Here is a 25,770-nt window from a genome sequence, read left to right as displayed (position 1 = left end):
TTGTGTGTATATATATATATATATATATATATATATGTGTGTCCTCCTCGAGAGTATGCAATTTCGTCAGAACTTGTTTGTATACACGCACAGAGAGAAATTTCACCGAGAAATGAAATTCCCATAAAGTCTAGAAGAGAGAGATTTACGGCCGAACCAGCTGGTGGGCGCTTCACGGCTAACGATAAATTGCCAGTAATTTTCGCTTACGGTGTTGATGATGGAGGACAGACATCTCGTTGCAAAACGCTGACGAAGTGCATACACCTGTTGGCGATTTTTATACGCATGCAATCACGTAAACACACGCGCCAAACGAGAGTGTTAACACCAAGCAAGAGCTGTAAAAAGCGAGTCCTTTTAGGAGAAATGGCCGATATCCTTTCTTTAGCAAGACTCAAAAAGTTTGTTAATGCCATTATAAAAGAACCAAGCCAAACATTAAGTTGAATCTCGAGGACTGGGACTTATAACGTGGGGTCGTCATAACGAACGTCGACTGTATTATTTTAATGTCTTCTTTGTTCTGAAACACATTCCGCGGATCCCTTAGCAACTTCTTGAGGACCCCGGTGGTCCGCAGACGGTTTTTTGGAAATCCGTGCGCGCATCGTGCCTTCTCCCCACAGGCATGAATCTAGGACGATTTGTTGTTTAGGTTCGTCGAATCATCCCGTATTTTACGGGACAGATAGATTTCCCCCTAATTTCTGGCTCTTTGGACGGGTGATTGCACCATCGCTCTCCCCCCCCCACTCTTTCTGGATCCTTTCTGGAGCACATGAGCCGCGGCAGATATTTTCAACTACGAATTGAGCCAAGGCAGACGGAAGCGGACATCTTCAGCAGTGAATGGAATAGAGGTACAGACATCTTCACAGCCCCGAATGAAGCGGAGGCAAACATATACAGCTGCGAATGGAGCGAATGCAGACATCAGACAGGCAGGCAGGCAGACAGACATGACACTGACCGCCCAGAGAGACCACCTTGGGATGGTTTGCGCTCCTGTCCTGGAGGCTTCCTCACATTCCTGTCATACCAGCCACCGCAAATTTAGAATCGTGTTTATTGTATTAATATTTTTTTTTGTAAATTTTTGTCTCGTCAACACGTAGCCTCCTATGCACTTGGAGCCTCTGGCCCTGGCCGTTTAGGTTCATGCGCTAAGACTGTCTTAAACACTAGTGTTTGTTACGAGTCACCAGCTCCGTGTATAGCTATCATCAATCAAAGAGCACTGTTCAAGCAATTCACTGGGTAGAGCAGTAGATTGGAGCAGCACCTCCAAGAGAAGAGGTGATGCCTCTTCTCTAGGAGGCACTGATTGGAGGGCCCTTACAATCCTTCCATAATCGATGTCATAGCTATATAAGGTTATCGTGGGGGCCTCCCTCCCTCCTCTAACTCCTCAAAAGGGCGTACACGTCTGAGATGCGGTGAGATGACCCTGTTTGAATAACTTGTCTGATTGGTGTGCCAATCTGTAACCGTCGAATAAAAAATATTCAGGCACAAACATCGAGCATATCTTGAGTTCTTCTTTGATCACCGTGGCGCTCACGAGCAACTGTCTGAAGATACACGTGTTAAGATTCACTTCTCGTCGTGCAATGAATGAATGAACGCGTTGTTATCTGCTGTTCAGGGCCGGCCGGACTTGGGCAGGTGCGAAAGGTGAAGTCACACCGGGCCGCTAAATTTTAGGGGCCCGCAATGGGAATTAGAAATGCTTTGTTTGCATTGAGAAAAATACGTTGATTACATTGCGTTACATTTTGTCTTCTTATCAAAGCAATATCTTAAGATTCTGTCAAAGACAAGGGACCCTCGAAATCTAGAATTTTGACAACCCCCCCCCCCCGAACCTTAGGCCTGCACTTCATAATTTCATGCCCTAGGCAAATACTATTTTTGGGCGGCTCTTTGTACAGTTTTCTTTGAGGCAGAGGCGTGGGGGAGGGATTTGCCCGTAAAAAGCAGCCAAATTCTGCACCCTGTAAATTTGTGGGCACGTACACATTTGCTCAGGGGCGCTGGAGAAGGAAGAGCGCTGAATTCTCACTCTAACGACTTACTTATTTAAAATTACTCCGGGGGGGGGGGGTGTGGCAAAATGCATGCTTGTCATAGCTGAAAGAGTATTTAGTTGTAATTCTGGACAGATAATCTGTCGTCTAGCCCCTGCACACAGCACATTGTGATGTGCTGTGTGCAGATGTTGTAGAGATAGCGCCCACATTTTAGCAGCAGAATGGGTCCGATGCCTATGCCGGAGAATAGCATAGGCATCGAAACCTGGGGACTGATCCCTCAAAAGGATCTTGAAAAATAATTTTGGAGGGGCAGCTGTTTTCATGCCGGTGTTTTGATATCGATGAACTGTAGAGGAGGGATAGAGAGTGTTTCTTTTGCCGCTGTGGTGGTCGAGTGGTTATAGTGACGGACTCGCGATGCGAGGATCCGGGGTCGAACCCCACAGTGGTGGTCGGCTGAAGTTGGTTTTCTGTGGTTCCCAACTTCAAGGCGCAAATGCGAGACGATCTCCCCGTTAAAAAGTCTCGCCACAGACAGCAACAGTCCTACAACGATAAATCATTCAATCATAACACTTCACTCATAGTTAGAAAAACTGGTGGCAGATGGCGGCACTACACATAACAAGCATTACAGAGAAACAAAAAAACTTCACGTCAGGTTTCACTACACGTACACGCACATTCTCGCATGTACCGATTCGCTGGGGGTTCCGCGGGGGGCGGGTGTGGTGTAGCAGTAGTAGGTAGGGCCTCCAAAAAAAATGGCTCGGGGATCCATGATGTTCTTAAGTCAGCCATCTCGTTGGGCAATTTGCCTGTTGTGGCGTTGTATTTGTATTCAAATTGTATTCATAATTTAGATAAACATGTGAATGTGTTTTGACTGATGTTGAAAAACGCATATTTGGCTGACACGCATCGACCAGAGCTTTATAATAAGGGCTGTTTCATAACGTGCCGGAGTCGGTACAAGTAGATGTCATTGCTCAAATAAAACCGAGTGCACGCGCTTGTTAGTTGCACTGGTTTTCAATCGCTGTGTACTGCCTATTTCACTGAATTCTTTCAAGAACTATGAAGAAATCAAGAACTAAAGAAATATGCACTCAGTATAAATAATACAGAAATATATATATATATTTTTTGTGTGGCCCATAGAAAGCCCTACACGTCAAGCGATGGGAGCAGTAAATTTTTCCTTGTTGGGGGGGGGGGGGTAAGCAGTTATCACGTAGCAATGGAAAAAAAAAAGAATAATTATTCTTGAAAATAGGTGGCAATTTGCGAAGGTTTTGCAATTTCAAATGTGGCAGTTATTATGCGGATCAGGAAGAAATGTAAAAACCGCTTGTAAAGGGTTAACATGAGAAGTCTTGCATTTGCTCATGAGGCAACTTCCACGAAGATTGTTTTTCCTCTGATCCATTTCAGTTGAATCACGCATGTTAACTTTTACTGGGTTGATTGAAAGCCAACTCGACGCAGATAATCTCAATTATCTTCCGAACTTTCTAGAGAATTTCTGATTATATCTCTCTTTGTTTTCATTCGAATCTTGGGTGTGGCTTTTACAGATTCGTATTTCACAATACAACTGCAACATAAAAACATAGGAAGCAAATATGAAAAAAAATGCATAATATACGATGTTTGAAGTTATTATTATTATTTGGAATACTAATATTAAAAGACGTAAAACACTAATCAACTACTATTTCTTGGATTTAATCTATTTCTCAGCTTGGGGGCCCCATTCAAGCATTACGTCAGCATATTTTTAGCCATTTTTGCCCCCCCCCCTCATCAGCAAAATTTCGTCAGCAGCTTAACATATTTCATATCTTCAAAAAGGGTGGTTGATGACGTAAGTAACCTTCAAACCCCCCCCCCCCTGTCATCAAAAGTCAGCAAATTCGGAACCCTCTCCTCCCCCGATGCTGACGTAATACTTGAATGACCCCCTTATAAATAATAAAAATATTATAAAAAATTCCACACGCACATATCAGTGACACAACGAGAAATCTCTCTCTCTTGAAACGGTATAAAAATAAACAAAATAAGTCACATCAATGCTGCATGTTTTGTGTGCCAATGCAGGGGCGTAACTAGGATTTTTTGCCGCCGCCCCCTCACAACTTTAAAATTCGATAATTCTATAACGGTGTTCTCTTTGTCTTCATTTAAAACTGCCGCCCCCTAAACGTTTCCGACCGGGGCAGTTGCCCTCCCCACCCCCCTCTAGTTCCGGCCTTGGCCAATGTCGTTGTTTTATAATCGATAAACCTGCGATTGTTTTTTTTTTGTAATCGATAATTCTACGATTGATTTTTGTAATCGTTAACCCTGTGATCGTTTTTTTTTACTTTTTTTGTTATCGATAACCCTGCGATTGGTTTTTTTTGTTACCGATAAACCAACGATTGTTTTCTTGAAGTCGACAATTCTCTTTTTGATTTTTGTAATCGATAACACTGAAATTGTTTTTTTTATAGTTGATAATCCTGAGATTGTTTTTTGTGATCGATAACACTGCGATTGGGTTTTCTTTGTTTTTTTTTTCTTTTAATCGATAACTTTGCATCGTCTTTTTTAATCGATAAACCTGCGAGTGTTTTTTGTTAGTGTCGATAATTTGCGGGGAATTTTCGCTAATGTCGATAAATTGACATAATCGATAATTGTCTATTCATCAGTATCATCACTTAATGGTTTTATATGACCCATTGCTGCGAAGCTTTGGGTAGGCCTTCTGTATCTATTCCTCGATGTCACGTAACACTAGTAAGAAAGGATATTAATGTGCACATTCACCAGCTTAATGCGACGTGTGTGTCGTGAAATACTGTCATCCTGTCCACCACGGCGATGGTGTTTTGCTTGAACTTTCAAGAATTTTAGCAAATTAACTACGTTTGCAGCTGTTTTCACCCCTGAAGGACACCCTGAAGAAAAAAGAAATTCGCTGCTTCGGGGTTCCGAAAGAAAGCTGAAATAAAAACAGCAATAAATTCATACGCGGCGTCGGAAGCCGATGTTTACACGAGGAAATCTTGGGATTTTTCTCGGGGGATGGTGATGATGAATCTCTTCGGCGTATTTCACCGTCCAATGTTGCTTCCTGTAAGAGGCAAGAACACCTTAAGGCAGATCGCCCATTGGAAGCATGGCCCATACAAGGGTGGGGTTGACAGGGTTCCAGCCCTGGGGGCCCGGGATGGTTCTCATCATTTTCTTTTTTTCACGCTATAAATTCAGTATAAAGGGGCCCGTGGAAAGTCTGGTCTATGGACCTGCCAAAGGGGTCCCAGCTCCAGGATGTGGGGAGGGGGCATGACTGGAAGTGTCAATATGCTGCAGGCTACGAGAGCCGCAACATCCGTCATTGACGACAAAGGACGTCTGACGTCGTCACCTGAAAGTGAACTTTAAGGCCGAAACACACTACACTGACGTGACGTGATTTCACATCATGTCAGAGACGTTATGAAGTATGATTCGTGGAAATTGTGTGACGTGGTGAATTCGACGTCACATGATTTTTACGTCAAAGAATTTCCATGAGTCAGAATTCACAGCGTTCTGACGTGACGTAATAATCACACTACACTGACTCGTCACGTCAGTGTAGTGTGTTTCACTCTTTACACGCCACTCAGTTCGCGACTGCACTCCATGCAGACGAGTATGTTCGTCAAATAATCTTAGTATATACTTAATGGGACGAACTCTGAGAAGGCGTTCTTGTTGTAAATACGTAAATAAATATTAATAATCGATAACAATTTATTTAATGACTATATTTAATAATTATAATTAATTTAATAATAATTATACAGTATTATAGTATTTACCATCACAACTCATATACGGCAATAAACAAATTTTTCAGCTTCCATGTTCACGCTGGAAAGGAGAGAGCGAGAGAGACCGAGGAGAGGAAGGGAAAGAAACGGAGCAAGTGACGCGGAAAAGCCAACAGCCGTACCGCGCGTGCGCAGATACGGCAAGAGGCGTGAGATTCCATTCGATTCGGAAATTTTGTTCATGTGCTGTTGTAGCCGGACATCATTAGTTGAAAATCGTTGCTTATAAGGACGAGGTTCTCGTACTTTCTGTACAATAGGATGAGTCTTGCGAATACAGGCAACTGCGCGCTATTTGTTTATCGCTTCCAGTGGATGACCGGCTAACGTTGTCGTGGGCTTCCGGGCCGAGCAATTTCCGTGTGTCCCCTTACGATGCTGACGTAATTTATATTAATTTATAAACACGATCATCAGAGATCCCTCATCCACCATGTTTTCGTCACAGGTTTTTGAAGGTACTGCGGCATCAAAAGCTGTGGCACATTAGATTGATGCTGAGATATGATACCTCGTAGGGTTCTATTGAGCAAATTTAGTAGGCGTATTTGGATTACACGGCCAGTACGCTAGCCGCGTACGTATTTCAATAGGGTACGCAAGCTTCATGCGTATTTCCACGAGAAACGTGCAGTCACCACGAGTTTGGGAATAAGCAAGCAACCTACGCATTGGAAGAGAATTAAAAATTCCCCTGTGCCAATTTCAAAGGTTACATAAGCCTATGCGTTTCGACAGTTACGCAACGGATGCCTTTTACGTATTTGCTGGAGGTAGGCCTACTTGGAAGGGTGGTCCTAACAGCAAGTTGATAGTCGGAATAGTACCACTTAACCGAAGGGTTCAACACTTCTTAGACCAGTGGTCCTCAAACGTTTGTCATCTGCTGCTCCATTGCCCTAGTTCAACGTTGATCAGCGAATAGTGCAACAAAGAATCGTTTCAAAGTACCAAACTGTTACACTTAAATATCACCAGCTTCCTTCGATGCCCCTGATAAAAGTTGGCGATGTCCCTAGAAGCAGCGACGCACACTTTGAGAATCACTGCCTTGAATCAAGGGTTCCTAACCTTTATGGGAGCGCTGGCCACTTCATTGGTTTGAAAACATGTCGCGGGCCACTTAAGTGTTCTGAAACAAGCACCGCAGGTCACTTAAGTGTTCTGAAACAAGCACCGCAGGTCACTCAAGTGATTTGTAAATGATCCGCGGATCACTTGGGAGTGATCTTTAGATTGTGCCGCGGGTCACTCAAGTGAGCCGGAAATGTGCTGTTTAGTTCATTTTTACAAGATTATTTTTGAGGTCACCGGTCACATCAGATGACTCCGAGGACCACATTTGGCCCACGGGTCATGGGTTGAGCATATATACGTTCAGCACTCAGCAGAAAAAGGGTAAGAAGACAGAGAGGCACAATACAGTTGAGCAATCCGCTATCCAAGTGAACCGGGAGACCAGCCAGAACAAAGGGAACGCCTTGTTTTGACATTATCCAATTTAAGTGACTTCAAGGTGATTTGAAATAGTGAAGAATCGTCTTCTGAAATCTTGAGGCATTCCGGTGCAGTGTTTCTTAACTTTTTTCGCCCGTGGGCCCCCCCCCCCCTTCGGAATATATTTTCTTTTCTCGTGGCTCCCTTGTTTTACCTAGAGTCTTCAACCAGGTAGTGCTTCAACCCTCATCCAGAAGAGAGACCTTTCATGAGTACTGAATATTGAATTGATTTTTTCAGTAAATTCATAATGAACGAAAATTTTGTTAATAAGATTGGTCTCAAGACCATTGGGCTAGAATTTATTGAGCTTCCCGCTGGTCCGAGTTCTATTCAGGGACGTCTCGACACCATGGGGGGCCCCCATATAGGCAAAGTGATGTTATGATAATCCCATACTCAGATGGAAGTAACAGCCTACATATTTATTATAATTTATTACATTATACGAAATCTCATGAGGTGGGTCACATATGGACGAGTCCCTCGGGCATGGTGGCCCCTCACAAGATTGGGACTGACAGAGCTGCAGCCCGAGGACCCGATATGATTCTCATCACACTTTGTTTTTACGCACTATAAATTTAATATAGAGGGGGCCCATACAAAATCTAGACAGGCACCTGCGAAAGACTCCGTCCTATGGAACCTGCTGCAAAATGCAGGGGTTCAAGCCCTGTCGGGTACATGCCTTAAGGTGGCCCTGGCTTTCTGGGTTGTTTTGCTGGATTCCGTAAGTAAATGGGTACTAATATAAAATCTTTATTTGTTCACACTTAATTTTTCTTCTCAGCTCAGTGGCCCTCAAAACCACCTGGCCCCCTTTCTGCTTCATTTTCTCTTGTGGTGCTCCCCTCCTGTAATATTCCAGTACCACAAGAAGGCATATATATGGCCCATGGATGAGAACCACTGATCCAGTGAACATTCCACATTGCTGATCCGTCTGACCAGGGGCGTAGCCAGAAATTTCGTTCGGGGGGAGGGGGGAGATCAAAGTGATAGCACAATAGATTTTGGCATCTTTTTCTCTTTTTTTTCGGCCATTTTCTCACATTTCGGGGGGGACCAGACCCCCTAAGTCCCCCCCTCCCCTCGCTACGCCCTTGCGTCTGACCATAGCTAGGATAACTAAAAACCACAAGATCACGTGATCGCGCAATGTATCAGCTCTCAGTATCAAAGTAGTGTCTATGAAACGATGGGTAAAACTTCCAGAATATGAAGTCATTGTTCAGCCTCCTCTCATGAATTTTCCATGATGTCGGATCATGTACATGAATCACGCAGTTGCGTGTCATTATCATCATTATACTTCGTAAAAATACTTGAACCCTTTTGCCTTCTCGTAACTATTTATCACGGTTCACCCCTAACTCTGCTTTTCGAACCGGCCACAATGTTTCATTCAGGTCTGGTCCCCCTTTGTTTTGAAGAGTATCTGGAAGTTGGTTCTACTTCTAAAGGAGAAGAATGGCTTGCGAGTTGGTTCTTGGAATTGGGGGCGGACATCCAAGGTCCGTGATGGATCCTCATCCCGATGCGAGATGGACTTCGTGCTTCTGGATTGATGGGGATTGTGAGCTGCGAAAAAGTTCCTTAATCATATGCGGCTGGTGAAAAATGTTCGCGTCCGTGTGAGAGTTAGTTTTCTGTCATCTTTATACAGGGATTCCCGCTGTCGAGCACCACTGCGCCGAAATGTTTCGTTTGGCGAGAAAATGAAATTTTAGAATCCATCAAAATGACTTCACCCCAACGTTGTTCGATTCAGATTGCAAGTGTTTTTCAACAATTTCGTCAAACTGTATAAGTCAGTGATTCTTAGACTTTTTCGATCCGCGGCTCCCTTGCCCAGTCACCGTTTCCCCGCCACTTCCTAGAACGGCCTAGGGGGCAGAGGGCTCCCACTTCAAAGTTCTGAGCAGGTGCATATTACTGTCGCTATCTCCTCACGACGCCCTTAGAAGAAGCGACGCACACTTCAAGAAATGCTGCTGTGAGTGTTCATTAGACAATGTCACTAAACTGCGTGAGCCTCTTTGCCCACGAGCTGAACTGGGATAGCCTATTCACCGATTTCGCCAAACTCTAAGTGACTGTTCACCAATTTCTTCAAACTCTGCCTATTCACCAATGCCAGGAATTTACTGGTGTCTATTCACCGATGCCACTAAATTCGGGTGTCTATTTCCTGACGTCGCTAAATTTCGGGTCTCCACTCGCAAATTTAGCGAAGTGCCTAAAAGCTAATGCCACAAATTTTCTGGTGTCTATTCACTTATGTCAGGATCGCAACTAGTGGATAGCAGGCGGGTCTGATGCCCCGGGAGCAAATTTCACCATTTAACCTCTCCTTCAATATTATAAGGGAGCGCCAAAATGCGTGCTTGCCCCCGGCTGACCAAGCATCTAGTCGCAGTCCTGAGCAATGCTGTTAAATTTCGAGCGTCTCTTTCACTATGTCTCTAAAACACGCGAGTGTCATTCTCTACGCCAGATTCTAAACGTACATATTTTGTAAACTCATTAACCATGGGGGAAAAAAAATGTCATTTGTAGTTACTTTTGCCCACAACACAAACCGGTAAAACTAGAATTTTATCAGCCGCAAAATATACATTTCAGAAAACAGTACAGTATATGTATTATATTGAGAAATATCATTAAAACTGAAACCCCCTTTCTGCCACCTATCAAATAAAAAACACAACTGTAATGATTCGAACTGATGACAAATTTTTAAGGAGTGTGTCATATGTAAAAATAAATAAAGCATGATATTAATAATATTTTATAAATAATAATATTTTATGAAATTCTTAATTTTGCTTCAAAATTTTATTAGTTGATGTTTGCGTAAAGTAAAATAATACCTATAATTATTTTGTGAAGCGTTGCGTTCGTATAATCATAATCGAAAAGCATTTAAAGCAAGATGAAACTTTTCGGTTATAATTGCACTTTGCGGAAAGTATTGATATTATTTTACTTTACACAAACGTCAACTGTTAAAAATTTGCAGCAAAAAATTATTAATTTAACTTATATTATTACTCAAAACATATATATATATTTATATTCACTAATATTATACTGTATTGTTTGTCTATATGTTTACGTTATTTTTTATAAACTCTATTTTGGAGGATCAGTAATAGCGTTTTCTTCTTGATAGGTGGCAGAAGGCGGCTCTAGTTAAGGATGTTTCTCACTGTAAAATACTTAGTGTACTGTGTTGTACTGTACTGTTACTTTCTAAAAGGGATATTTTAGCTGATAAAATTTTACTTTTACCCGTTTGGTGTTTATGGACAAAAGTAACTGAGAAAGATATTTTTCCATTATTACAAATATTTGGATTTTTTTAAAATTAATTTAAATTTATTATTCATTAAAATTATTATTTTTAAATAAATTTCCATATTTATTTACAAAATATGGATATTTTTTTTTAATAACGTGATCCTCACGTATTCCCAAGGGATCATCATGATCCGTCCAGGGGATTTGTTAGTAATCACCCATGCCCGAACCCAGACCTGCGCAGTGAGAAGCTAGTTCCCTAACCACTCGACATTTATAGTCTGAGAATGACTAGGAATGAGAGCACATAGTGTACACAGAGTTTCTGCTGTAAGCAGGGGGGAAAAAATGTCCTATATTGTATGAAATACTATATATTTTCATTCCGCACAGACATCGAAACACTGCGCGGAGAAACAGCGGGGCTGTGCAGGTGAAATTTAAGAGAACGTGCCCACTACCTGGAAAATAAAAGGATATTGGGTAAAAGATACTTGGTACCACCGTAATAAAAAAGTTTATTCAGGTTAGCAGCATTTTCCACGAAATTCCAGCAATTGACAAGGACCACATAGTTTTAGCCCTTCCCCCTCAGGATGTGGATTTATCGTTTTGTGGCCTGCAGGCTATGCAAATTTTGCCGCAATTCATTCATCCATTCTAGTCTAGTTTTCTTTACCACTTTTCATCCCGCAAATTAGCCGCCCCGGAATATATAGCCTTCTTATAGCCTCTCCCTCCATCCCATACCGTAAATATGTCTGTGAGTCACTATCTTTCGGTCGTTCACATGCTTTCACACCCTCTAGGTCGGCGTTTCTCAACCTATGGTCCGCGGAGCAGAGTTGGTCTTGATAAAATTGGAAACCTGTTATGACTGATATTAGTAACATGGGTTTAAATAAAACTACACCTTCATACTTCGTTAACAGCAATAAGTTCACCCACTCATCACCGAGGAGAATGCCGGAAAAATGGCGATCCTAAATACGGAATGCCACTTAATTTTGCAAAAAGTTATAATTTGTTTCTTTAAATACAATTCGATAGTTACTGCTGAAATTGCTTAAGGGTTTGGAAATAAAAGGCTGTTGCAAATCGCAATAAACAAACATGTATTTCACAAAAGAAGTATTCGAATGATCTGATGACCCATAATATCTCATTGAGATATAATGAAATGTGATGATCATTTGTGACCGTATGAGTGTCCAGGTGAGTGATTGAGTGATTGACCATGAGTAACCGAGAGGTTGACTGTATGAGTGACCAGATGAGTGACGGTATGAGTGTCCAAGTGAGTGATTGATCATGAGTATCCGAGTGGTTGACCGTATGAGTGACCAGATGAGTGAGGGTGTGAGAGACCAAATGAGTGATTGATCATATGAGTGATTGATCATATGAGTGACCAAGTGAGTGATTGAGTGATTTACCGTATGGGTGACCAAGTGAGTGATTGAGTGACTTACCGTATGGGTGACCTACTGAGTGACCTACTGAGTGACCATAAGAATGACCTACTGAGTGACCATAAGAATGACCAAGTGGGTGACCGAGGGAATGGTGGTATGAGTGACGAAGTGAGTGGCCGAGTGGTTGCTTGTATGAGTTCGAAAGTGAGTGACTGAGTTAGTGATTGACCACATGAGTGATCAAGTGAGTGATTCATCATATGAGTGATCAAGTGAGTGATTCACCATATGAATGACCAAGTGAGTGACAGAATGATCGGCCAAGTGAGGAGTTGAGCGTGTGCAAAGCCGTGACCTAGAGGATGTGGAAACGATCAAAAGAGTGACGTATAAAGCAAGGAAACAAAACAGCTTGCAGGCATGTGAGTGACCAAAAAAAGTAACTTCGAGAGTGTGTGAACATGAGTGTAACCAAGAGTGACATATAGCAGGGCCGGAATCCTAGATGGGCGGGGGAGGAAGGGGGGGGGGCAACTGACCGGGTGGTAAAAAAACCGGACTAGAAAGGGAGAAGGGCGGCAAACTTCATGTAGAGCCCACAGGCGGCAGAACCATATATAAATGTCCCTCGGCGCAAACTGGATACAATTTTCGAATATAATCACGCATCGATGCCGGGCAAACTCCAGAAAACAACAACTCCAACAACAAACAACCGAATAAAATCTCGACAAACTTGCCCGGAAGAGAGAGACAGATGGAGACCCGGAACGGTATTTCCCTAGAACATTCCACACCCATGTATATATATATACACACACACCGACAAGAAAGCGCGAACACACACTTCCGAACATTCCAGAACTTCCCGCATTAATGCATGACATAACCAATCACTGCCGCCGCATACGCCTTGTCACTTCCGTCCGCGTGACTTCCGGAATCCCCGGGAGGTAGATGATGGGATGATAGTATAAGTAGGTAGGTAGGTAGGTAGGTAGGGCCGGCTGTGAGAGAAAAGCCATTATCCGAATTAATTCCCCCCAAGGGAACAGCCATCTTGTTTGGTGTTTAGGAATCGATAACTCGCTTGTCAACTGGAATTAATAGCCATTTTCCGGTCGCTACAAACGACGTGGAGGGGGCGGTACCGGAGTGCGGTGGGCGGGGGGGAGGGCAAAAGGGGCGCCGGGAGTTATTCCGAACGGCGTTTCAAATTTTAATTTAATTTGATAACAACAACAATTGGATTATATATTTCTTTTGAGAGAAATAGGAAAGAGGAAAAAAACCCAAGAAATTATGTAAATTGGTTTCTTGAAAATGATATTATGGGTTTGGAGGGAAAAATTAATGACTTTTCTCGTAAATTTACGAATTTCGTCGTAATTGGAAATGTTTTGTGGGTTTTTTTTATGACTTTTTGGGGTTTTTTTTTCCCCTCGGAAATATAATTAATATGAATGATATTACTTTGAGAAGTTTTCCGAATTCGCCATTTTTAAGATTTTCCAATGGTTAATGGGTTAAGACAAGGGTGCTCAAGATTTAGGAGATTGCTGGGGGCCTCTTCGTTTGTTCAAAGAACGTGTCGCGGCTCCTACTTGATAGATCTGTAAATATGCCACGGGTAACTTAAGTGATCTCGAAGTATGCCGTGGGACGCTTAAGTCTAGCGTAAATGCGTATGGGCGACCTATGGGCCTATGGGCGGCTTGTGTGTTGGTTTTGCCGCCTGTGTGGGCTATACGCAATTTTCCGCCAATTTTCTTGCTACTCATTCCGGTAGTGCAGTACCGTCTCTGAACCTCTGGTGAAGATATGAAGTTCGGTGCGGGCGTTAATAGCAGTTTTTATCCAGACCATCGAACCGCAATCACTGTAGTTGTGTCTTTTGTAGATGCCACTGGTCTGATAGAGATTTCCTCGTGGAGTTTCCCGACATTCGTATGAGCAGGGGAGTCGCTGTGCAGAGCAAACCAAGAATGATCCGTGTTTAAAGCACATTCCCTATTGCCGTGGGGTACAAAGAAGGTGGGTCTCGAGACCAGTTCAACCTTGCCCATATAGTGTAAGGACGTTAATGAGATGCCGACCCCTGATTGTCTCGCATACAGGTGACCATCACGCTGCCGTCAAGAAATTGTTTAGCGTGGTAAAGATCTTTCTGTCAACGCCGCAAGTCCCAAACCAAGTTAGCAAACTCCGTGTGTGTGATCTGTGACGCCGAATTTGAAAACACAAATCAGTCAATCATTCCGAGTAGCTGTGACTAATGGACGTCCTCTCACGAGTTTTCGAAATAATGTCCTTTCATTTTGATAGTGATTCACGGACGACCAATGAAGTAGCGTTTGACTACTACTACTACTAAACCCAGACATGCACCTCGTCCATATTCCTTTGCGGAACCTCTAACGAATTGGCACATGCGGGAATGTGCGTGTACGTGTAGAACTTCCAGAAACAAACTTCACATCAGGTTTCAACCTGATGTGAAGTTTGTTTCTGTGTAATGCTTGTTACGTGTAGTGCTGCCATCTTCCACCAGTTTTTTCTAACTATGAGTGAAGTGTAATGATTTAATAATTAATCGCTGTAGACCTGTTGCTCTCTGTGGCGAGACTTTTTAACGGGGAGATCGGTTCGCATTTGCGACTCGAAGTTGGGAACCACAGGAAACCAACTTCAGCCGACCACCACTGCGGTGACGGTGGGGTTCGAACCCGGATCCTCGCGACGCGAGTCCGTCATTATGACCACTCAACCACCGCAGCGGCAGTAGCGTTTGACTATGGTCCTCGTGCTTCCTCAAACTGTTTGTGCTCGCTCTGAAACGTCTTGTCGGAGTCCATCGCATATCACATCACTTAAATGATGTCACGTATTCGTATCTGGCTACTCGCCTTTTAATTTGCAGTCGTTACAACTAACTCTTCCAAATTACGCGATTACAGTTACAAAGTGAAAATACAGAACCTGTTCAAATGACGCCATTCAGGTCACTGAAATTATTGACACCCTGAAAATGCTGCAACTTAGATTTTTAGCTGCCTAATAATTTCCTTGCTGTCATTTCTGTTCAGTGCTTGCATGTGCCATGTATGTATGTATGTTTTCCTTCAGGTGGCAGAGGAGCTGAAGCAGGTGATTGACAGTCGAGATGCAGCGAGTCCATCTACAGATGGATTGGGGACAGAGTGCAATGATGGCATGGACAGACACGGGCTGCCGGAAGGGGACGGACGTTTGGTTCTCATTCTGTCGCTCCTTTGGGCGATGAGTGGCGGACAGGGGGTGTTCTTTCGTGGGCTGGTGGAGCTCAGGGCCGCCGGGATGTTTTTGCTGGGTCGGAGATCTGGCGGGTGGTCCACCTGTGCTCCTTCTTGACCGCCGGGGGTTTCCAGGAGCTTCCCGGAGTGTGGCTGCTTGGGATGGGGAGTGGGATCCCGGCGGGGGCTGACCCGATGGCTTGTTAGTCGGGGGATGGTCACAGGGCCCGGATACTAGGAGAGTTCTTCCAGCTTGTCCCAGTCGCAAGGTAATCCGCTTATATCCCGCAAGGGACATGTTTGGTGTTATGCCTAATAATTTCAACTCATGTTTGCCTGCAACGTCTGCGAATGAGGTAGCTTTTTGTTTTTACCGTCTGCCACAGTGTCTAATTTTCAGCTAGTTGTTCAACTTCTGAGCAGTAGTGTAGATCTCATTACCATTCCGATGCAGTTGCAATACAGACCTGTAAAATAGCTATAGTTATGGTACAAATTGAAATGGTACGGGCTAGAAAAATCCACTGCATGAAAATAAGATCCAAAAAATTCCATTGCAAACTATTATTACTATCATCATCACCATCATCATCATCCTGCCGTACATATAGCAGACCCCTGGCAGCAGACATTTTTCATTGAATCCAAAGGAGAACCCATCCTTTCAAATAACATCAATTGCGACAATAATGGCTGCCAGTTTGCGGTCTTCCCTTCCTCACCACTTTCAATAGAATAATAATATAAAATATATATTTCTAGAATGATCTGAAGAGGAAGTTGAAGAGGAGTCACACACACACACGCGGATGTATCTTCCGCATCCTTGAGCCTAACATCACAAAAAAAAAAAACCAAGAAGAAGCCACCATCCAACAACTTCCCCATGGGTCAGAGACTAGTCTCTCGGAGAGTCTGAGAGAGAGAGAGAGAGAGAGAGAGCGGACGCAGTGTCTGTCCGCCTTTTCAACGCCCTGTCATTTGATGGATGGACACTGAGGGCTATTGGGCCTTGACTCTCGCTCTCCTTCGCCTGCATTGAATGAAGCCTTGTAAAGATTTCCTTCAAGAATTCTATTGAATTCACGAAGTAAAAAGCGATTGAAGTTGGGGGGAAAAAAAGGAGCCCCGAGGCCCTCAGTCAAGTGAGGCATAACATTCCTTGCTTCCTTCAGGGAACAGAGAGGAAAAAAGTTAGCCAAGAGAGAGAGGCCTTTTTCCCATTTTACAGAGAAGAAAAGTGTGATGAGGAAGTGGCCATTCAATAACTGTCGAGTAAGCGGGAATGTGTGGTAACCATCTTTCTTTTTTGGAATCATTAGATGTTGAGTCCGACTTAGTTTTGATGAATTGAATTTTTCATCACTGATCGTCTCTGGAGACGCGAGAGTTTCTTTTGACCATTCTGGAAACCTTTAATGGAAAACCTTCATTCTGGAAACCATTCAAATACGGATTTTACGAAACAAAAATGGACAATTTTTGTAACTTAGGGGGGCCATTCAAGTACAAATACAAATACAACGCCACAACAGGCAAGTTGCCCAACGAGGTGGCTAACTTGAGAACATCATGGATCCCCGAGCCATTTTTTGGAGGCCCTACCTACTACTACTACACCACACATGCACCCCCCGCCTCCCTCCCCCGTGGAACCCCCAACGAATCGGTACATGTGGAAATGTGCGTGTATGTGTAGTGAAACCTGTCGTGAAGTTTTTTTGTTTCTCTGTAATGCTTGTTATGTGTAGTGCTGCCATCTGCCACCAGTTTTTCTAACTATGAGTGAAGTGTTATGATTGAACGATTTATCGTTGTAGGACTGTTGCTCTCTGTGGCGAGACTTTTTAACGGGGAGATCGGCTCGCATTTGCGCCTTGAAGTTGGGAACCACAGAAAACCAACTTCAGCCGACCACCACTGTGGGGTTCGAACCCGGATCCTCGCATCGCGAGTCCATCACTATAACCACTCGACCACCACAGAGGCGGAAGTATTACGTAAGCAGATTTTCAGCCATTTTTGACCCTCCCCCCGTCAGCAAAATTCCGTCAGCAGCTAAGAATAATTCATATCTTCAAAAAGGGGTGGTTGATGACGTAAGCAACCTTCAAACCCCCCCCCCCCGTCATCAAAAGTCAGCAAATCCGAAACCCCCTCCCCTCTCCCCTCGATGCTGACGTAATACTTGAATGACCCCTTATTTTAACATTCAAAGTAAATAAATCTTAAGGCTCTGGTAAAACTATCGGAAAGCTTCCAGAATATAATAACTACTCAAAAAAATGCATGTTGTTTGATTTTAATTCAAACTTGAATCCTTCCCGGTGCTCTTTAGACAGCATCAGTGAGAGTTTGTATCGAATCCCTCGAAAATTATGCCTGCAAAGTCACACCCGGCAATAGGGGGAAATCGCAAAGGATTATGGGAAAGGGACACGAAACCGCAAAAATCCGTGTGGGTGTAAATTGTTTTTGTGTTCTTCCCAGGATGGAAAAACAAAATGTCGAGAAGGTTCATATTCACCAAATAACCCCCCCCACCCCCTATTCAAATCCCAATATCGCACATGTAAACGGGCTTCGGTGATCCAAAATTATACCATCACTCACTTGGTCACTCATATGGCCAATCACTCACTCAGCCACTCACTTTCGAACTCATACAAGCAATCACTCGATCACTCACTTGGTCACTCATATCGTCACCCACTTGGACATTTTTATGGTCACTCACTCACTTAATCACTCATACGGTAAGTCACTCAACCACTCACTTGGTCACTCATATGATCAATCACTCACTTGGTCACTCATACAGTCAACCACTCCGTTACTCATGGTCAATCACTCAATCACTTACTTGGACACTCACGCGGTCAAACGCTCATACAATCAATTGCACACTAACAGATACGGTCACTCTTGTGGTCAGTCATTCCGTCACTTCCTTAGTCATTTTTTCGGTCACTAACGCACTCCTACAGTCGATTTCACACTCAATTGATCACTCATACGGTTACTCGTGGACTCATATGATCACTCACACAGCCAGTCACTCATACGTTCCGGGTGCTGGACCAGAGGGGGAGGGGGGGGGCAAATTTTATTCTCAAACCTTACTTTCAACATAATAAGGGGGCACCTAAATGCGCACTTGCCCCGGGTGACCAAGCATCTAGTTGCGGCCCTGGTTATAAGACATCAGGATGGTGGTGCTAGAGCCCGGAAAGTCATTCAAAATTCATGCTTATTTTAACATGATGTTATTATTTATATAATTTAACATAATTGGAGGTTAGAAGACAAGGGGATAGTATCATGAATGAATGAACGCCAGAGATTTGCCACTGGACTCATCCCGTTGCCGAGATCTCTCCCAGCCCAGCTCCGTGGCAGAGTCCGGAAGAATGGCGATGAAATTCCAGAAATTGTAGTTTTAATATTTGTGTGTGTACAGATAAATCTCCTGTCAAGAAAAGCCAATTATATTTAAGAGAAAAATGTACTCCCCCACTTGTTAATACAGTAGAACCTCTCGATAACGGACACCCACGGGACCATAAGTTTTGCCCGCTAACGGGGAGTGTCCGCTATTGGGGAGGTACCATATATGGTAGAACCACCTCAGTAGCGATTCCTACACGTTACTGTGTGTAGTAGAAATCAACGTCACCAGTGGTTAATGCCGCATAATGTAGCGAAATTTAATGGAACTCAAGACGATTGATGATTAGGGGCCGTTCAAGTATTACGCCAGCAATTTTTCAGCCATTTTTGATCCCCTCTCCCCCCCCCTTGTCAGCAAAAGTCAGCAAAACTCTGACCCCCCCCCCCCACTATCAGCAAAATTTTGTCATCTCCGCCCCTACCTCCTATCGCATATTGGTGGGATCAGAGACTGTACACGGGGAGGGGGACATAGGAGGGCTCCTGCCCTCCCCCCCCCCAAATGATGAAAAAATCATTCATCTTAATGCAAAAAATATATTTCTTTTAAATCAAAATTGCGAAAGAAAATGCCTTTATATTTTAGATTAATCAATTTCTGTTAATTTCAATGCTATTCGAAGGCTAAGAACTCAAAATTTACTTTTAAAAATTCATTGTGACGCACCCTCTAAGCCAGCGGTTCTCAACCGGTGCTCCGCGGAGCCCCAAGGGCTCCCTGTGCAACTCCCAGGGGCTCCGCGTCGACTCGAGGAAAATAAAATGAATCAGTAAATTTGATAGATAAGTAAATGAGAGACGCCTACAAGGTTCTGCCATAAAAATTATGTACCAAAAAGGTGCTCCTCGAGTCAAAGAGGGCTCCGCCATAGAAATTATATAAATCCTTGGCCCGTGGACCAAATGTGGCCCGGGGGTGGGGGGTAATCTGATGTGGCCTGCTCCCTGAAACCCAATTTTCTAAAAATGAACTAAGCGGCACATTTATCGATCGCCATGCGTCACATTTATAGACCCATGGCCCAATTCCAAAGTATTTAGGCGGCCCGTGGCACATTTTCAGAACACTCAAGTAGGCCCGTGGACCAATGACGGATTAAAGTCGGTCGAGGCGCCGGGCGCAAAAGAAAATATTGGGTCCCCCTAAATTAGAAAAAAATTTAAGTTTGGGTTTTTCGGGGCCCTTTAGAAGTTGGGGACCCGGGCACGCGCCCGGTGCGTCCGCCGTTAAATCCGCCTCTGCCCGTGGCACATTTTTAAGATCACACAAGTAGGCCTGTAAGCACATTCACAGATCACTTAAGTGACCCGCGACACAGTTCCAGAACACTTAAGCGATCCGTGGCACATTTAATGACAGCACATTAGGACTTGAGTGACAGTTGGCACAGTTTTAGAGCACTCAAGTTACCCCCGGCACATTCCCAGATTACGTAAGTGATCCGCGGCATAATCACGGATCACTTGAATGATGCGTGGCACCGAGAGTACTTGAGCGGCCCAAACTTGAAGGATCCGCGAAACATTTAGAGATCAAAGTGGCTCTATAAGAGACTTATCAATTGGGAGATTGTCAGTTCAGGTGCCCACAAACCACATTTGAGGATGCCATTAAGAATATTTCATATTTTTATAAAGGGTGGTTGATGACGTAAGCATCATCATCTGGACACCCCCCCCCTCCCCCGTCATCAAAGTCAGCAAACTGGAAGCCCCCCCCCATCGATGCTGCCGTAATAATTTAATGACCCCTTATGCAAGGGCGTAGCGGGGGGGGGGAAGTTGCGGGGTCTGCCCCCCGAAATGTGAGAAAATGACCGGAAAAAGGGAAAAAGATGGCCAAATCTATTGTTCTATCACTTCGGTTCCCCCCTGAGCGAAATTTCTGACTACGCCACTGCCCTTATGCATAGGTTATGCATAATCATCAATCAGATATAGATCAGATAAAGAACTATGCGAAATTTTCTAATAAAGTTGGAAATAAAGTCTGATAAATATGGAAAATATGATACGTGCAGTACAGACACACACACACACACACACGGATTATCATATTTATCAACATGAGCTTGGGATTATGCATATGATCACCGTTGAATATAATAAATTCCTTATTTATAAACAAAAGTTCACAAGAAAAAAGTAATAATAATAATTAGAGTTTGCCTGATTTTACTGTCCGTTATTGAGTGTCCGCTAACGGGGGGGGGGGGGAGTGAAATACATCAAAGCCCTATTCCACGGGAATCAGAAAAGTGGCCGTTAACGGGAGGTTCTACCGTACAAGATATGAGGAAAAATTGGCTAATTCTGTAGGAATACTGGTTTTTGGAAAAAATTTCATCTCTGCCCCTACTGGGACTCGCACGCGGGTCCCTCGAATGCTCTACCTTCGAAAGAAGCCAGAGAGGTCTTCAACATTTTTCTAGTCTGCGAGCACTGCCTCTTTACCCATCACGGAAAAGAAGAGCACCCTTAAGGAAAATTTGGCATGCGAATGCATGGAATCAAGATGATTTCAATCCTCGAATGCAATTTGCGCAAAGTGTTTAATTGGAACGTTGATCAAGTGCTCGCGAGCAACGAATCGGACACGAGCATCGAGCACTTGGTGCACCATGGTGCTCGCGAGAAACGGGTTAAAAATGCATCGATCATCTAAGCTAGTGATTGATAGAATATTTAATCAATCGCATATAGTATATGCTGAATGGTACCGTGCGTAGTCGGTGACAGCAATCAGCTACGGCTCTCATGTATAGAGCACTCGACCGGCATTCGAGGGACCCGGGTTCGTGTCCCAGGTAGGGGGAGGGGGCAGAGATGTAGTTTTTCCAAAAATCATTATTTCTGAAAAATTAGCCAGTTTTTCCGTACGTCTTTTAAAACCCAATAATGTTCCATTGATGTAAATACGTTCCCCCGTTTCGATCCTGTACTCCTGTGAAAAAGGTGCACAAGACGTACTCAGTGTCTTCGGCACGGCCCATGGCAATTGCCCCACGAGTTTACTAGACACCAGTGAGGTCAAGTAAGCACCGCTGTATCTATCTCCTGATGGTTTTGAGCACTACCTGAATCGCAGGTGGATGGCACTGCGAAAACTCCATAAGAAAAATGCGTGTAAAAACCGTTCTTATTCCTCTCCCCGTTCTTTCATATTTCTTTATGTTTTCTTTGAAAGGTTTATTGGGGCCATTAGCGTCACAAATAAATGGCCCGTAACGGCCGACGGCCAAACACGTCCGCTGTTATTAAAGGGGGAGAGAGAGAAAGAGCTCTCCATGATATGTTACAGGCCGAGCCAAGTTCAGGAAAACTCACTGTTTTTTTATATATAACTCGTGGGTGAATGGATTGTAGTGTGGCATTTTGCGAATCTAATGGATATTGAATGTCCTGCACTGAACTGTACGATTCCTTTTCAGGCTGGCAGCATATTTTAAGGCTTTCTCTCGAGGTGAGCATGTATTAGAGCTGTGAGACCTAAGAAAACGGCTCTCGAATTGGTATACCTTTAGGTTGAGAAAGCTCAGGAGGCCATCTCTAAAGCTAAGTACGAACATTAGGTAGAAGCAGGGCCGTAACTTGGATTTTTGCCACCCGGGGTCAAACATGATTCAGCAGCCCAGGACAGTTGTCCCCACCTGCCGCCTCTAGTTCCGGCCGTGGGTAGAGAGGTGCCGCAAAAAATTTGGATATTCTTATGACTAGAGCCCGGATTTTATGCGCTAAAAATGCTTGAATGTGCCCTAAAGAAATTTGAAATATGCACTGAAAATTAAGATAAATCTTCATTTAAAAATGCCGAAATATGACATAAAATCGAAAATATGTGCAAAAAAAATTGAAACAAATTCATCTAATAATGCTAAAGTGCAGGACTAAAAATAAAAAATACGCGCGAAAATGAAAAAAAAAATGCATTTGAAAGTGCCAAAAAATTAAATTCATGAAAATTGTTAAAATATGTACACTGCTCAAAACAATTAGGGGAGCAAGCAAAAAAGTGAAGAAAACCGTGCGAGACAGCCACGTATTGGCATACAATGGATAGTACACGCGTATCAATGCGCAATACAGAAAAAAGACGTAAAAAAATTTGGAATTAAGCTTTAATTCTTTGAAAATATGGAAAAAATATGAAAAGATGATTTAGGGCAACAATTTGGTTACATGTAAACGATAAAAAAAAGTACTGTTTAGACATGATGCATGAGTTTTAATAGGGCGTGTGGTCTCCTCGAACAGCTAAGACTGCTGCACACCTGTTTGCCATGGATGCGATGAGGTTATCGATCAGACTTTGGGGATTACTGTTCCACTCCTCAACAAGTGCAATCTGCAAGTCTCGGACAGTAACAGGCGGCCTTGGTCGCGCAGCAATGCGTTGGATTCAGGTCAGGAGAGCACGATGGCCATTCCATACGCTGTATTGTTTCAGCTTCAAGCATCTTCTCCACCAGACGAGCTCTATGCGGTCGGGCATTATCATCCTGGAAAACAAAGGAATCTCCAATGGCTCCAGAGTAAGGAATGACATGAGGTCGCAGTATCTCGTCTGCATACCTTCGGGCCGTCAAAGTGCCATTCCGAATGATATGCAGGTCCGTACGTCCGCCTATGCCGATTCCACCCCATACCATCCAATCAGCTCGTCTGTATTGTGACTTTTCACGAACGAATGCGGGGTTATTTCGAGTGCCCCTGTCCCTCCATACCAGAACACGTCGGGTGTCACACTCCAGACTGAATCGGGACTCGTCTGTAAACAGCACTTGGCTCCAATCACGTTGCTCCCAATCTCGATGTTCAGCAGCCCATCTTCTTCGGGCCGCACGGTGACGTGGGGTCAACGGAATGCAGACCATTGACCTACGTGCATAGAGCCCTCCCTCATGAAGCCGATTACGTACTGTTTGGCTGGACATCCTTCGTCCTGTTGCCAAGAGCAACCGTCTTTGCAGCTGCGTAGCATTCTCTGTTCTGTTTCGACGGGCTGTTAACCGTATATACCGGTCATCAGTTGCTGTAGTGGCGCGTGGCCGACCTTGCCCTGGTCGACGTCTAACATTTCCTGTTTCTTGGAATCGATTCCACAGCCTTGCAACAACACTTCTGGCGACTCCAACAGCGTCCGCGACACGGCGTTGTGTTTGCCCGGATTCCAGTCTGCCTATAACACGCCATGCCATGGATTCCGGTAAATCACGTTGTTGAGACATCCTCAAGACACCTTGTCTCAAAAAAAAAAGTACTGCGCAATCGAATTTCACAGTTACGGCAGTAAAACAGACGTTTCTGCAACATCCCGATTTCTGCCCTTTTCTCCTTTTTCTGGTTTTTGACGTCATGAACTTTGATTTGCATGTGAAGTTTTCTTCTTCCGTTTCCTGCTGGGCTTTAAATTAAGGATGATTCATTTCATGTTACTTATCGGTATACATTACTTTGCGTAATTTTGTTAAAACCATGTGCTCCCCTAATTGTTTTGAGCAGTGTATTTAAGAATACTGAAATATGCAGAAAATGAAAAATATACTCAAAAAAATTTTCAATATGTCCCCCATGGAAATAATGAGAAATACATATATGTACATTAAATGAAAAAAAAATCATTTAAAAACACTGAAGCATCCTTAAGGAGGAAAATATGCTAAAAAAATGGAAAAAAAACCGTGGATTTTTTTGAAAATGCAGAAATTTGACCTAAAAAATATTTACAAAAAAAAAAAATGCAGAAAAATTGAAAAAATATATGCATAGAAATTGAAAAAATATGCGGAGAAATGAGCAAAAATAAAAGCAAAAATTGTTAAAAATTGAAAAAAAAGCGGAAAAATGAAAAAAAAAGGAAAAATAATTAAAAAAATACTCATATTAAACCATTGAAGTATGCCCTAAGATAAAAGAAAGATATGCAGTGAAACTGGAAAATATGCTCAAGAAATTAGAAAACACGCAATTAGCAGTGCAACAATATGCATTTAAATATGCTTAAAAAATTACCCCTAAAATGAACTGAATGGTGAAATATTTTCTTGATAAAATCAAAGAAATTTTATTAAATTTAAAGAATAAAGAGACAAAAATGATCTTGAAAACACATTAGTAAAATGCGAATTAATGGAAAAAATGCTGAAAATACGCATTTATTTCTAAAATTTCGGTGATTTTACGGACATTCATATGTAGTAACTATAAAAAGTGCTAAAATATGCAATTACATATGCACTTATGCATTTGTATATTATCCGAGCTGTACTTATGCTATTTCTAGAGGGAGTCAGAGCGTGAAGACTAAGTTGACCCTGATACGATTAGAAATCCTGTTATAAAGTCATTTTGCCTAGAAAATCAGCTGGGGAGAAGATCATCTGAACCAAGAAAAAATTCAGCTGTTATACAGCTTTCCAAGAAGTAATAGAGTAATCAAGTAGTAATATCAAGTAATGGATTCAGCTTCTACACTATCCACGATGAAGTGATAAAAACTTTCCAACTTCATTACACTCTAAAAAAATGACTTCGAAGAAGCGATTCAGCTCTCATACGATTTCCAAGAAGTGATTCAGTTTTCATACACGACTCAGCTTTCATACGGTTTCATTTGATCATTTTTACTGCACACGAGGGCTAATTAGACCGGGACTTACAATTTACTGCCGATTCCGAACGGCAGGCTTGTTTTTTATACTAATCGAGAGGTTGGTGCGCTAACCCCTGCGAGTCGGAAAGGGACGAGACTCGTATCTCAAGAGCCCCTGGCTGTTAGTGGGTTTAAAGGACCACATATCTGAAGGTCTCGGTGACCCAAGTTTGGGTCACGACCCATAGGTCAAGAACCCCCCCGGTCTAGTCAAAAACGACCGCAAACAAAAAGCATTCGAGCACCCACGGGGATAAACACGTGCATAAGCGA

The sequence above is a fragment of the Pholcus phalangioides genome, unplaced genomic scaffold (genome assembly GCF_987345545.1).
Source record: "Pholcus phalangioides strain wild (caught in Gottingen) unplaced genomic scaffold, Ppha-v1.0 ptg000043l_1, whole genome shotgun sequence".
In the NCBI taxonomy this organism is placed as follows: Eukaryota; Metazoa; Arthropoda; class Arachnida; order Araneae; family Pholcidae; genus Pholcus; species Pholcus phalangioides.
This window is presented reverse-complemented; position numbering follows the sequence as displayed.